The 15,157-nt window shown below is 34.2% G+C and overlaps 1 pseudogene; it reads right to left on the bottom strand.

Moving 5' to 3' along the window:
* Positions 1–13,877: 13,877 nt before the first annotated feature.
* LOC100809165 (probable carboxylesterase 15) lies at positions 13,878–14,747 on the bottom strand (annotated as a pseudogene).
* Between the last annotated feature and the right edge of the window lie 410 nt (positions 14,748–15,157).

The following is a 15,157-nucleotide window of genomic DNA, read 5'->3' as shown; positions in this document are numbered from 1 at the left end:
TGATCTTAATCTTCATCGGGTTTTGACATTATTTTTATGATTATAAGCATATGGATTGATTGTTCCAATCTAAATTGTGTTAAATTTGTACAAGTCCCGTGAATCTCCAAAGGATTGAGAAAGTGCATACAATAGGGGGGCTAAAAGCTTATTTCTAGCATGTAAGCATGATCTCGTGCTTAAATTATGCATGGGGCATGCTTATTAGACTCCGTTTCATATTTGGAAGCACAACCCCCATGCATGAGGCATGCTTATTGTTGAGTTCAAAACCTTTGGTGTTTTAATTGTGAAAAACCTTCTGAGCACAAATCATGGCCTTCTGAGTTTATGCCTACTGATGAGTTTGCTTTAATGTAATAAAAAATTACAAGTTTTGTAAAGAACAAAAATTGAAGTAAACTCAAGACTGTTATGAGTCACTCAAAAAGGATGATAAGCTTGAAAATTCAAAAGAAGACTCAAAGTGTCCTCGACTGTGTACTACAATGAAGAAGTCAACATGTGCATTGGATGAAGAAAAAAACTTCAAGCCATGAGAAGCAATCAACAACTAAAGGACAAGTAAAACGTTGTAGACATGAAGATCTGTACTATGAACATGACATGAAGGACAACACTGCTACAATACACTCAAAATGGAATTTCATTAATAGAATGAGTGAACATTGGATTTGAAGTTCCAGAAATGAAATTGAGCTATTATTTGTGGATATGGAAATCTTGAATAAATATATTCAACTTTCATGAACATAATTGAGCTTGAAGTTGCAGACGCTGGTCTACCTAGACAACTTGCTATGTGTGCAATAATTTGAAGATCGCTTGAGCTACAAAAGTGAATTTGAGGATGATATCAATGGTTGTGGAAAGCTAAAAGAAAGATTTACATGTTTCATGAAGAAATCATGGGCTAATTAGGCTTGGATCTTGTAAGAAACTAATCATGAAGATAGAGATGTCATTTTGTCCTCACAATATGACACATCTACAATGATTTAAAGATTTCTTAAGTTGTAATAGTCCAAATGACATGAAACTAGTGCCTAAATGTCAATGATAGAATTATCTACAACTCACATACAGACATCAAAATCTAGTTTGGCCATTCAAAGACTTAAAGAACCCATAAATAATAGCATGTACAACATTCTACAATAAGCTCACACCAGAATGTTTAGAATACAAGTCTGTTATGCCATCTCATCAAAGTATTCTCATAAGAAGAACATTAAGTGGCCATCAATTTGCATTAGAGAGCTAAGCAAGATCTGCAAATGATACAATGAAAGATATACAGAGAGCAAAACATAGCAAGTCTTCTAAGAACTTCAAAACAAGCTTAGAATGAATGTCTCAACTATGCATTCAAGTGAGAAGCATAAGGAGATTTGAAATAAGTCCACTTATTGATGAAGTCAATGCTTCCTTTTGAAGACCTCAATCTTACAATGCTGCAAAGACATCAAGAAGGTCTAACATAGAAGATTTATCAAAGGCTATAATAAGCAAACATCATTATAATGAAGTTGCATCAGAGTCTACATCAGAAGGATGAAGATGTTGACTCTGAAGATTGAACTTTAGAATGGAGTTTAGAATGCACCTCAGAAGACAACATCTCACTTTCCATATGTTTCCACACACACTGAGGGCACATTAGAAATTGAATGCTAACTGCATTAGAAGATGCAATCATGTTGAAAGCTAAAGTTGTCCATCAGAGGTCTAATATGAATCATAAGAATTAAATATTGAAGACACTACATAGTCTAACCTTTGACAAAACACTAATAAACCAACAACTTTACCTTCACTTTAATTTTATGAAGCAATCTATTTCATAATGCTTTGTGTTGTGAAGATGAGTTAAGGTTGACGAAGTTGTACTACTTTAGAAAGATATATTAGTTCTTCATCAAAAAGATATACTTCAAGTATGGATCCTTTCTCAGCTAACCTCAAAATGGATATTCTGATGTTACTTCAGAATGCTCATCAGAAAGGTTTCTCAGAATTGGAATCTCAGAATGATTACTTCAAAATGGTCTATGTTGTGATGAAGTGTTTTGATTGATGAAGCTGAGCTATATACAATGTCATATCATGTTATCTTCATCAAAAGGAACCTACATCAGAATAAGTCATTTCTCAGCAACATCAAAATACAATTATGATATATGTAACACTCCATTTTTCGTAAATAAATTAAAAATGTTTTTATTTAAAAATAAATGTAGTTTTAGAAAAATGTTGAGATTTTTTATAATTAAATAAATAAGGAAAAATAATGTTATTAATTAAAATAATGGTTTGAAAGAAAAAAAAGAAATATTTTATTTATTCATTTGATAGGAAATAAAATAGAAATATTTTTTATAAAATAATAAAAATAAAGAAAAATAGAGTAAATAATAGGTTGAGAGTACCTAGCTATAAATAGAGACATGTTAGGTCAATTTTTAGACTGACGATAGTCTCTGTGCTTTCTCTTCTTCTCAATTTTGTTTTCCCTTCTCCTCCTCCCAAAACCCTCTCCTTTTTCCGCATACACTCAAACCTGTCATAATAAAATGACAATCTCGGACTCACTAACCGTTGGATCATCGTGAAATTTGAGCACCATGTTTGGAAATCATTTCCAAACATTGTCAGCATTGGAAATTGCAAAAAAATGTCAAAGGAGATAGAAATTCCCTTCGCAGCGTAACTTTTTCCTTTTCCACAGAGATCCAAAACCTGTCTCAGTAAAACCATGATCTCGGGCTCGTTAACCGTTGGATCATTGTGATCTTTGGGCATCAGGTTCGCAGTTCATTTGCGCACATCTTCACCGTTCGGATTTGTACAATGGTTTCTAGGCAGGGAGAAATACTCATTGCAGGGAGAAATACTCATTGCATGAAGAAAGTGGAATGAAGACTTCAATCTCTTCTCCTTCTCTCTAACGTTTGAAAACTTTATCAGAGCAACCAGAGGAAAAGCTTAAGGAATGTCAAGGATCACTGCTGGAACACATGTGAGCTCGCTTAGAGATAAGGGATGAATTTATCGCAATTGGGGTTAGAATGAACATGTGTAGGAATCCTTAGGGGTTCAAATCGGGGTTTATTTTGGGGTGTTTATTGTATTGAAATTCTTCTTGTATGATTATGTGAAATTGTTTGAGTGGTTTTACTCCCCGTGGATTGAGAAACATTTTTGTATGATTTGTTTGTGTTTTTTATAGGATTAACGTGATATATAGTTATATTGGGATCATGAAATTGTGTATAAGTGATAAATTAAATATGTGATGAATTGTGGGATAACACGTTGCTTTGAAATTATAATATTGTTATTCAGATTGAGTATAAGTGCAAAGTTGAACATGTGTTAATTTATGAGATATACGTAAACATGTGATGGTGGATTGTAACATTATGAGATGTGAAATTGTGAATAAGTGTGTGGTTCACACTTGAAGTGAAAATACTTGTGTTGTGAGTTGTGAATTATACAATAACTCGACCAGTGTTTACCTTGAAAAAAATGTTTATGCACAGTGTTAAAGGGAAAGTGTAGGATTCCTAGTTAGGAACCTAAGTGTTAAATTGTAGCGCAATATGTTAAACATGTTTGAAACACGAGTGTGAGGTCATGGATATTGTATAATTCATGAGTAGTATTTGCTTATAATATTGTTGTTGAAATTGAGCATAAGCACAAAGTTGAACATGTGTTAATTTGTGAGATACACATAAATATGTGATGGTGGATTGTGATATTATGAGATGTTAAACTGTGAACATGAGATTTGGTTGTGAATAAGTGTGTGTTTAACACTTGATGTGACAACACTTGTGTTGTGAGCTATGAATTATACAATAATCGACCAGTGTTTACCTTGAGAAAAATGTTTATGTGTAGTGTTAAAGGGAAAGTCTAGGTTTCCTTGTTAGGAACCAGTGTTAAATTATAACGCAATGTGTTAAACGTGTTTGAAACACAAGTGTGAGGTCATGGGTATTGTATAGTTCATGAGCAATGTTTGTGTGAAAAAAAATTGTTTTAGGGGTTGGACCTGAATCAAGAAGGTGAGGCCCTAACGGATTCTTCTGAGTCTAGGCCTTGGGGGTAAAGACAGTCGGTTTGAGTGCTCCTTTAAGCCTATTTGATCCCATATGGTTGGAGCATTCTCGCAAAACGGAGTGACCCTGACTGGTCACCTTATGATTTTACTTAGTGAGAGTGACCTGACATACCCATTGTGTGGTGTGACTTGTTATCTACTCCTAAGTGCCGCAGGGTGGTTTTTCATTCACATGGTACCACATTGCATATATGCTTGAGTCTTAGTGTATCTATTGCATGATTCTTGTGTATTTATTGATATTGTTTGATTTAGTGATATTGTGTTTTGATTTTTTGAGTACGTGAATGATGTGAAAATGAATGAGACGTGTTGTGTTGTGATGTTACGCAACAAAGTGGTGGAATTACGTGAGTTATGTTTAAGTAAGTTGTATCTCATTCATATGATATGGATATCTAGTTGTCTCATTTCTCTCTATTAGTTAGGAATGTGATAACTCACTCCCTGTGTGCTATTTGTGTTTAAATCTTGTGATGATCTTGAACTTTGTGTTCGTGGGAGCAGATGGTTAGGTGAATGGCTATGGAAAACCTCATGCTAGAGAAATTTTAATTAATTATAATTTCTTTTCCTTTTATTATTAGTACATATATGTATGGGGTAGAGGGTGTCACAATGTACCTTCAGAAGATGATTCGAATTTTATTCAAGATGAAGAACTTCAGAATGAACACAGACCTGTCAAGTCAAGTACAACTGGCACACTTTCAACTTCTGCAAGAAGTTGTTGTAGAGCTATGGGGCCTACTTCCAAAAACTATTTTCTTGGGGTATTTTAGACTTGGAGGAAGCTTTTGAAGTGAGAGAAGAAGAAGACCTAACTATCATAAAAACTATTTTGGCCCGTGGGCCCTATAAACTGACAGAGGATAGTTGTAGAACTTTTGAGAGAAGGTAGGAGACCACCTATGAAGTGCAAAAATGAAAATCATATCCTCTTCACCCTCCATAATCCTTTTATGTGATAAAAGGAAGCAAATGGAGTAAAGTACAACCAAAGCATCAATGAAGATCCAACCCATGAATTTTATTTTGCTGTAAAATTCCGTCAAACACATTCTCTATGTATGTAACCTGTTTGTATCCAAAATTAATAATGTGGGTTAATTTTGGCTAAGAGAGAAGTGATAGGGAGATCCAATGGAGTGTGGGTAATTTAGAGAAAGTATCTAAGATGACAGCCTGAAGAGGGTAGAGTGAAATAATACTTGGGTAGCCTGGAAAGGTGAAAAAAAATACTTGTATTGTCTCTCCCATGACCAAGTGGGTGTCGTGGTTGAGTGGGTTTTGCTTCCTAAGAGTGAGGAAATAATTTTGTGGGTTAAGCCCACCTGACGAGGTGAAGAATAGTTTTATCATCTCTCTCATGGTATTGTGGTTGAGACAGGTTATCTGCCAGCCAAGACTAGGTGTTGGGTTATGGTGAGGGATATGTTGTGAAGTCCAAGAAGTGGACGACAGTTGCAAAAATCCAACATGTTGTTGGTTGTGTTAGTGAAAAATCTCATCTTGAAGGATTAAGACTAGATGTAGTCCAAGGTTAGGGTGAACCAGTATAAATACTCATGTGTTTAATCCTTTCTTCCCTTCCTCTTTACATTATGTTATTTGTTGTCATATAACTGCATCTACATTAGAATGACAAATATCATAATGCATACATAAAAAGGTTTTCATAACAAGCTTAACTGTTTTGTAAAATGGAACATATGAACTAAATCATGTTTGTGATAACAAGATATGTTTTAAACCAATTCTATTATATGCATCAAAGTATGAAAAATTTCATAAAACATGAAAACTATTTTGTTCATGAAAAGCTCAAATTAACATTTTGAACAATAGCTTTCTGAACACAACATTTTGAGTACTGCATCTACATAACATAAATTGGGTTTTTCATAATAACAGTATTCTAAGAGACATTAGGTTCTCACAATTGGGTTTTACATAACATTTTGAACTTGAGCAAATGTGATTGACATTAGGTTCTCACAAATCATATCAAACATTTAATAATGAGTATAATGACTAACCACTTAGAAAGCTTAGCTATCTAAGTACTTGAACCTCTATGTCAATACTTTCTAAACACCAAGGTAATCTTGAGTAAGTTCAAAAAGGTTAAAGTTTCAGGAAAAGTTGACAAAGTCTCAATTCAACCCCCTTCTTGTGCAATTTTGATCACTTCACTTATTGGCCAACATTTCAAACTTGAAGCATGACGCCATGCTAAACTAAGCATGGGTTGTGCTTACCCATGCATAACCCTCCAAGCACGAGGCATGGATATTGATTTGAACTCCAAACTTTAAGCACGACCTAATGCATACTGAAGCATAGGATGCTGTTAGGGTTTTATTTCATGTTAGATTCAACTTATAGGCCAAGTGTAATTCAATCATGATGTAGTAACTGAACTATCATCTCGGTCATCTCCCAAAGGAATAAAGGATGAATTTGATGTAACTATTTAATTAAGAACTAGGTTTTTGTATTTTTGTTTTGTGATTGTCACGAAATAAATAACATAAAATAAATTGCAATAAAAATTAAATCACAATAAAATAATAAAGTAAAGATAGAAATACTAGACTTGGATGGTGATGTCAATCTTGATGAATGAGTGTTTAGGTTTAGACTTGGAATTCGCTCGATCCGTTGTAACTTCACAATTCTCTACTCATCTCTTTTGCTCATCCCCAATTCACTAATGTATTCTACCCCAGCTCCCACATGGTCGTAGATTCTAGACTACTTGTCCGATACGCAATCCCTTACACATACTGACACAACCAATGAACATTAATGTTCGAGAATTAGCGAGACTTAACTAAGATTATTCTATTCCTAGAGATAATCTCAATTAAGTACTTGATTTATGTTCAAGTTTCAACAAGACTCGCCAAAGTGCAAGTCAATTCCTAAATTCATCTATAAGATGGCCAATCAAATAAAAGCATTAAGTACGAAAACAAATAAAGAACTCAAGATGAAGTGTTGAATTAATAGAATTAAAGCAAAACAAGATTAATCTTTTCCTCTCCTAGATGGAAGGAATTGCACTCATAAAAATAATACACTGAAACCTAGAGTGTGTAATAGAATAATGGAGGCGTCTAGTAGGTGGAAGTCTAAAACATAATTCTAAGAACTACTCGAGACTTCTATACTTTTATAATGAATGTCTAGTCTCCTATTTATAGAATTGTAGCTGAGTTTAATTAAAGAGATAACCACAAGAAATTACAAACCAATATCTCTAATTAATATAAGTAATTATCTTGTTCTTTAGCTGATTTATCCTTGAAAAATATATTGTTCTTGATTTTCCTAGCATTTATCTTTAATTCCCACAATTTCTCCTTCCAGAACTTTCTGTTGATTTTGGGCATCTAGAGCTCTAGCCAGAACAACCCGTTTTTTTTGAAAAACTATCAAAAATTCATTAAAAATAACTAAAACAAAAATTTCTACCTAAGACAAACTAAAAACTGAATTTAAAGCTAATTTGATTCAAAACAAGGCCAAAAGTTAACTAAAATTCCAAATAAACATCACAAAGTGCATATGAAAATTCAGTAAATTTTATGTTTATCAACACTCCAAACTTAGAACCTTACTTGTACTCAATCAAGACTAACTAAAACTACTGAAATAGTAAAAACTACTTAATAAAATAAGGACTCAAAAACAAAATTAAACCAAGACTCAGAAACAAAAGACAAATTAAAACTAAAGACTAAGGATACACAATGACAAGTTACAAACACACTCTTCTTGCATTCCCCTTTATTCAACAATTCTTTTGTTCATGTGCTTTATTCAACTAAGTATGGTGCCCACATTTGACTTTTTAGCTCATCTAAATCAAATGCGAGGTTGGAAATATGCAACAAGAACGAAAAATAAATTTAATGGCATAGCAACTTGTCTTCACAATAAATGTTCCACTCTTAAGTTGTTGACTTAGCTTTGGGTAAGTGTTTCACTCAATTCACAACTTAAGACACCACAGTTCAACTTTTACTTTCATCTCAAGTTAATCAACACATCAAATGCATTTAAATATCACAAAGGAATTTCTTGGCTTGTAATGGGGCTTGGTTAACAAGGAAAAATGGTTTTTCTAGATATTCAAAAGTAACTCAAAGGAAGGAAAGCATTTATTCCATTCATTGGATTTGCATTCACTTCCTACCAATCTTTGGTACGCCAAAATTTCAATTTCACACATACTTTGTTTTGTCCTCAATTTTTGATTTTTTTTCTTTACTTTGCTTCTCTCTTGTTTTTCTTTATTTTTCTGTTTTTCAGATTTTTCCTTTTTCAATACTTTACAAGAGAGAATAAGGATAATATTTTCAACCTTTGTTCACGTGATATCATGTTGGTACCCTTCATTTTGTTCCCTTTGAGTGGTGCATTTCCACTCCAAACTTACAACTTTTCCCAATTCCTAGACCTATGCTTGCCTATCCTTTAAGTTAAGGGTAGTAGAGAATATATAAACATATAAATTTCAAGGTTATGGAATTATAAAAGAATACATCAATTAAGATCAAAGTAAGGTGCAAGGGATAAATAATGTAGGGTAGGCTTTTTGGCTCTTGGCTAAACATGCAAACATGACCTTGATCATTTAATGCATACAATTGCAATCAATCTACAAGCGATTCAGTCAAAGTCTATTATGAGTGAAATAAAAGTGTCTCTCAATATATATTTGTATCATTATAAGAATCACTCACTCACCGGACTAGGTCTACAAGTTGCTTTATTTGCTTTCAATTTTGCATGGCAAACTCATTACACATCTCAATCAAGAAAAATCAATGGTTTTCACTTTTAGCATTTGAATTCAACAACACAAAGAATGATTTAAGCACAAAAATTTGTTTTATTTTATGGTGGGTTTGCAAGAAAATGGTGATGCTTCTTAGTCACTTGTGTTTCCTTATCTTCCTAATAATAAACATATTCCTAAACTACTACACATATACTAAACAACTAAACTAATAAAACAAAATTGACAAAAACTAAAAGAGAGGTTAGAGAAGGATCCATGTGTGACATGGCAAGACCAAATCTTTGATGATCCCTATATTTTATTATTTGGATTTATTAGTCAAATTATACCTTTTTCTTTCATATGCTAATCTCTTTATACCAATTTAGGATTGGAATTTGATTTGGAGACAATTATATGTGCATGTTGGACATAATATATGGCTATAATTTTACTCGATTAAGATCACAACCAATGTGATAATTGGCAGATTTACAAATTTTTACACACTTCCTACATCGTTTTTAGGAACAACTGATGTAGAAATGTGTTTTTCACATCGATTTTTTAAAATTGATGTCGAGAATGCTTGACTTTTAATATCATTAGATACAACATCAATTTGAAACCGATGTTAAATGGGTTTTTTAACCAATATTAAATTCTTTTTTTGTAGTACTATTCCTACTACTTACTTGCAAGGTTGTATGATGCCCTACACCTCCAAGCACAACTATCATCATCACAAATTACAATTATCTTTGTTGGGTTTGATAGTTATGCCTTGTAGTTAGCTTCTTTGCTCACATGATACTACTGCAAAACATGTTATACTTCTTATTTTGTTAGAAAATGCATCCCTTCAAAGAGAGTCCTTACCAGATGTTGAATTCGGCCCTTAAACGCATTAACGAAGTGACTAAAAACAATGCATGTATTGCCATCATATACACTAACTCATGACCTCCCTTTCTTTAGTTCTCATATATCCATCTTTAACTTCTTCTTGATGTTAGTACCAAATCCTAAACCATGGAATCTACAACTGTTCTTATTCTTTGAAAACAACACCTATATAGATCCTGGAGAAGTATATAATACATTTTGTTTAATTGAATTTTAATTATGTTATGATTTACAAATAATGATGTTGTTATTATTTTGATTTCTACAAGTAACAGACGATGTAATCTAGTCATATATGCTCAGGCTATGCCTTTTCCAGACCCCAAAATTGAATATTTGTTGGTTCAAGGTGGGTTTTTAGATGTTGCAAAGCTCAGACAAGTTAAAATCGATGGTGCTTTAGTGATTACTTTGGTTGAAAGATGGAGATCTGAGTCACACACATTTGATCTTCCTATTGGGAATGCACAATCGCCTTAGAAGATGGAAGACCAGTTACTGACCTAACATATTATGATTGGGAACAAATGCGGGTAGAATATATAGGTGTTGTACCCCAAAGAATGCCTACTGGGATCAACACTGAAACTAAAATAGTTAAAAGAAAAACTGTTGACTCCCTAGCAGAACCCACACCACAATAATTGGTGGCCCATTTTAGGGTTGATTGATGAGGTGTTGATGCTAGACAAGTCAGAAAACAGAGTTCATCTGATGTATCGACCTCTATTAGCATATCTTGATCGGAATAGCCGGTACAACTAGGATTCAACATGTTTAGCACATTTGTATAGAGAAATGTGTAGAGAAATTTATCACACATCCAAAAAATAGGAGGATGTACAATGTTGTTATAGTCTTGGGCATGGTATCTAATGTCATTCATTCAACCAAGGGTTGAATGCCAACCATTATATCCACTTGCAACTAGGTAAACAAAAATTTATCACTCAAACAAAGTCTATTTTTGGTAATGTATTTGACACTAACATATTACATTTCACTAGATGGAGCAGTAAAGCACCAATCATCATATCCCACGCGATGATGTTATAGGCTACAAGTCAAGATTCAAAAACATGCATAACGAGGAGGTTGAATCATTTGGTTTTATTTATTCAAACTTCAGATACATTATTCTTAAAGTTACTAATACAAGATTTTTTTTCAATTCCATTGGATGCCTTACAAAAGGTTTTAGTCATTAATGCCAAAACATGGATACAAGGATTCCAAAATATGGACTACTTATGTTGCTTTAATATATTTCCCAGTCGTAGTATGGCAGCAAACTGACAAGGTCATGCTCTATTTTGGACTATGTCAAGACATACTAAATCCACCATATAATCTTGAAAAATACATTATACTGACATAGAAGGACATAGTGACACAAATTGGGAAGATGAACATCAATAGTGAATTGCAATTTGGAAGGAAAGAAACAAATATGTGTTAATCAGCCAACCAATTCTAGAAAATATTGAACATATGAGTCACTACATGAATTGGTACCAAGCAAATTCAAAAATTTGCCTAACATGATTTGCAACCCATCCAAACGTTGTCGTCACATCTTGCTCGGCTACAAACATGGAAACTGAACAACATCCTCCACAACAAAGCCCATCAGTCATTGCCAACATGCATGATGAAGGTCTACAACCACATCCTCAATCATATGAATTCACGCCACAACCTCATCATCATCAAGAAGATTATGTACAATCCATAGTTCTTTAGTAATAATGGAGAAGACTTTATGAGCAACCTCATAGGTACAGATCTTCGAACATCGAAGTCTGCTTATACGTACATGCAAAGTATGCACATACCTTTGTTTGCTTCCTTTCACCAAAGTATTACTGCTAATTCTTCTACTAATGGCTTTGTCCAGGAAGAACAACCTGTTGTTCCTAATGAACAACTTCAACCACAAGAACATGGATGAGTACGTCGATAGCTAGCATGAAACAAACAACCTCTCAGATGTGAAATTGGTGGACATAGACGGCATTAATTGCCCTTGTTAATTATGTCTTATAATGATGATTGTCAGTTTGGCCTTGTTAATTGAATGAATATTGAACAATGCATTAATTGACTGAGCATTGCATTTTTCTGATACAAATTGACTGAACATTCATTTCTTCGAGACTATTTGACCCCACATTGTTTTCCCCCATATGATTTGACCTCACATTGCTTGTTTTGAGACGATGTGACTACACAATGCTTTCTATGAGATGATTTGATTGAACACTATTTTTTTCGAATTGTGCAAACCAAACATAATTAATTAAGATTCAATCTAAACCTCTTATATTGTTGATGTGACCTCAGCCGTTGGTACGAGTCACGGGAAAATAGTAGATCGCCTAATATAGATAGCAATAGGGGGTTAGATGAAACTCAACACCTTTGTTTGATATTCACCATATTGCTTAAAACATAGAGACTATATTTGCTCTTGTGTATTACGATGGTGACATGATTCCAGTAGATGAAGGGATAATGTTTGAATGCTCTTCTGATCCAAATGTCATCACAATAAGTGAGGACATGTCACTTACTGTCTTAAGGAAAAAAATTGTTGACACCAACGGAGGTTGTAGAATTTTAATAAATCTTCTTTTACCGTCAATCAATTTATGTAGGTGATGGTTGTGCTGAATACAACTGTATGGAGCTTAAATGCGACGAAGATGTGGGGAAAATATTTTTCATCTATTCATAATTTAATACCAAAAGTACGATTGACTTGAATGCAACTTTTAGGCATTCCCTTAATAAACTTGCCTTGTTGCACAAATCAAGGAAACCAAGAATGCTGATAAGATAATTGCTCTGATGCGTAATAAATCTGTCTAGTCATTGCGCAAATTACTTGTTACATTTTTAGAATAAACTTGCAATTTATCACTGAAATTTTGTTGTTACTGTTTTTTAAGATTCTCTACTTTAATCGTGTCAGTCCCAAAGGATTATGATGTTTACCTAAGCTTTATTTATCTAAGTTTTTTTTTTCCATTTTCTTCCATCTAGATAAACTTGGTTTCATTTAAGGATTAATTATTTTTTTAAAATACTATTCTAGATAAATTATATTTAACTACTCATAGTTTTACATTGATCATCAATGAATACTATTAAAATTGAACATGTTATATTTATTTAATTTGTTTAGGTAAAACAATTAGATCACTTAAATATATGCACTTTTTATAAATATTTAACTAAAATATATTTATATTGAGTAATTAAATATGCATATTTCTTAAATACTATTCTAGATAAGATATGCATTTTTATAAATATTTAACTAAATTATATTTATATTGAGTATTTAAATATATGCATTTTTCTTAAATACTATCCTAGATAAGTTATATTTTTTATAAATATTTAACTAAATTATATTTATATTGAATATTTAAATATATGCATTTTTCTTAAATACTATCCTAAATAAGTTATATTTTTTTATAAATATTTAAATAAATTATATTTATATATATGCATTTTTCTTATTTTTATGTTTACTTTTGTCAATGCAAGGATGTTGATGAGATATAAGATGGAACCGTTTAATCGCAAAAGTTTTAAAAAGCCAATATCTAGGCATGTGTGTTTTTATTTATTGTCCAGAACAATAACTACATAAGCTTTTGGGTTAAAGGGTGTCACATAGGTGAGCTGGCCTTTATGTGAGAAAAATCCTTCAGTTTGGTGATCGGTTATTAGAACATGATATCGTTGTGGCTCAAGTGTTATGCCTGATAAAAAAAAGGCAAGATAGTAATTTCTAGCGGGGTCTTTGTAGTGGTTGGGATACTTCTAGACAAAATATAATATGAGGAGTGGGGGATGGTTGATCAATCAACTTCTGGAAGGAGAATTGGGCCCAAGGATGTGGGAGGTTTATTGACTCGTCAACTATTAATATTTTTGATGCTGAGCTTTTCAAGACGGTGGCTAACTATATAGACACTGATAGTGTAGATGGGTGTCCACCACGGTTAGAGATTATCTTCCTGATAATATCGTTTAGACTTGTTGAGTTTGACAATTCATGGACTCACAATACTCCATCTCCGTGTCCCTCACGAAGTCCATCTCCGCCACGCACAGCAGCAACGGCGACAGTTTCAGCCCTTTGAGCGGTGGCGCTGCCATGCCCATCGGGCACGTGAAGGGGTGGTCCTTGGTGGCCCCGACCGGCAGTGCCAACGCTAAGAACTTGTCTAGCATGTCCAACATTAAAAACGGTGATTGCGGAATTTCCATCTCGGACCGGCTCCGATCGGACCGGACAAAACCGTGGTGAACCGGTATTGCTCATGCAACCCGGACCAGGATCAGGTCCACTGAACCGGCCCTCGCAGCCACCTCATGCATCGAGTTCCCGCCAGAACTGTCTCCTATAAGGAAAACCCGGTTGAAGTCGCCGTGTTGCTCGAGCCACGGTTCAAATGAACCAGACTGGGCCACTGTTTGGAGCCAAATGAGGGTGTCAAAGCCGTCGTCGATGGCAGCAGGGAGGCGGTGCTCAGGGGCACGGCGGAGGAACGGGGAAACCACTATGGAGCGGATGGACTGGGCGAACTGGGTGTGGATTTGGTAGTACATGAACCAGTCAGGTTCACTTATGCAAAACCCACACCCATGGAAATGGAGGACAATTGGTAGTTTTTGGCTGTCTTTCGACTTTATCTCTGGTGGATAAAGCCGGACACAGTGGTTAGTAATGATAACATTGCGGACAGCGACACCGTCTATGAATTTTTTGTGGGGAGGGACCCGTTCGACCATGAACTTGAATTGGTCCTGTCTGGACCATGTCCGGTCCACTGAACCGTCGTCATAGATTTTGAGCCAACCGGACACCTCGTCAACTAGTTTCTTTTCTTGGACCATAGTGTTTTACTAAGAGAAATGTTAGGGTGATGAAAGATGTGGCTCGTAAAGCAATATTGTTGCTCTTATATAATGGAAATAGTTATGGCTTTTGAGCCTTTTTAGGTGTGGAAAGTGGGATAAAAGATTGGTGGATAATATAAACTCACGAAGATTCTGAGAATTTCCCACGTAGGTGTGTAAGACTTGGAAATTCCAAGAAAATAGAAGTCATCGCCTAATATTATATAGCATTGTATTGTTTGACAATCGCACGATCTATCATTCATGCATTACACCCGCACGAGAAATCAAAAGCAAGTTGAGTTCCAATAAAAAAAAAGTTTTTCTTGATACCGTTTTGGTGAATTATTAGATTTGGAGAGTGGAGACCCATAATATAAAGAAATTAATTAGTGTAAAGTGTGACA

This window comes from Glycine max, chromosome 4 (assembly GCF_000004515.6).
Source record: "Glycine max cultivar Williams 82 chromosome 4, Glycine_max_v4.0, whole genome shotgun sequence".
Taxonomy (NCBI): domain Eukaryota; kingdom Viridiplantae; phylum Streptophyta; class Magnoliopsida; order Fabales; family Fabaceae; genus Glycine; species Glycine max.
Note: the sequence above shows the minus strand (reverse complement) of the source record. Positions and strands in the feature narration are given on the sequence as shown.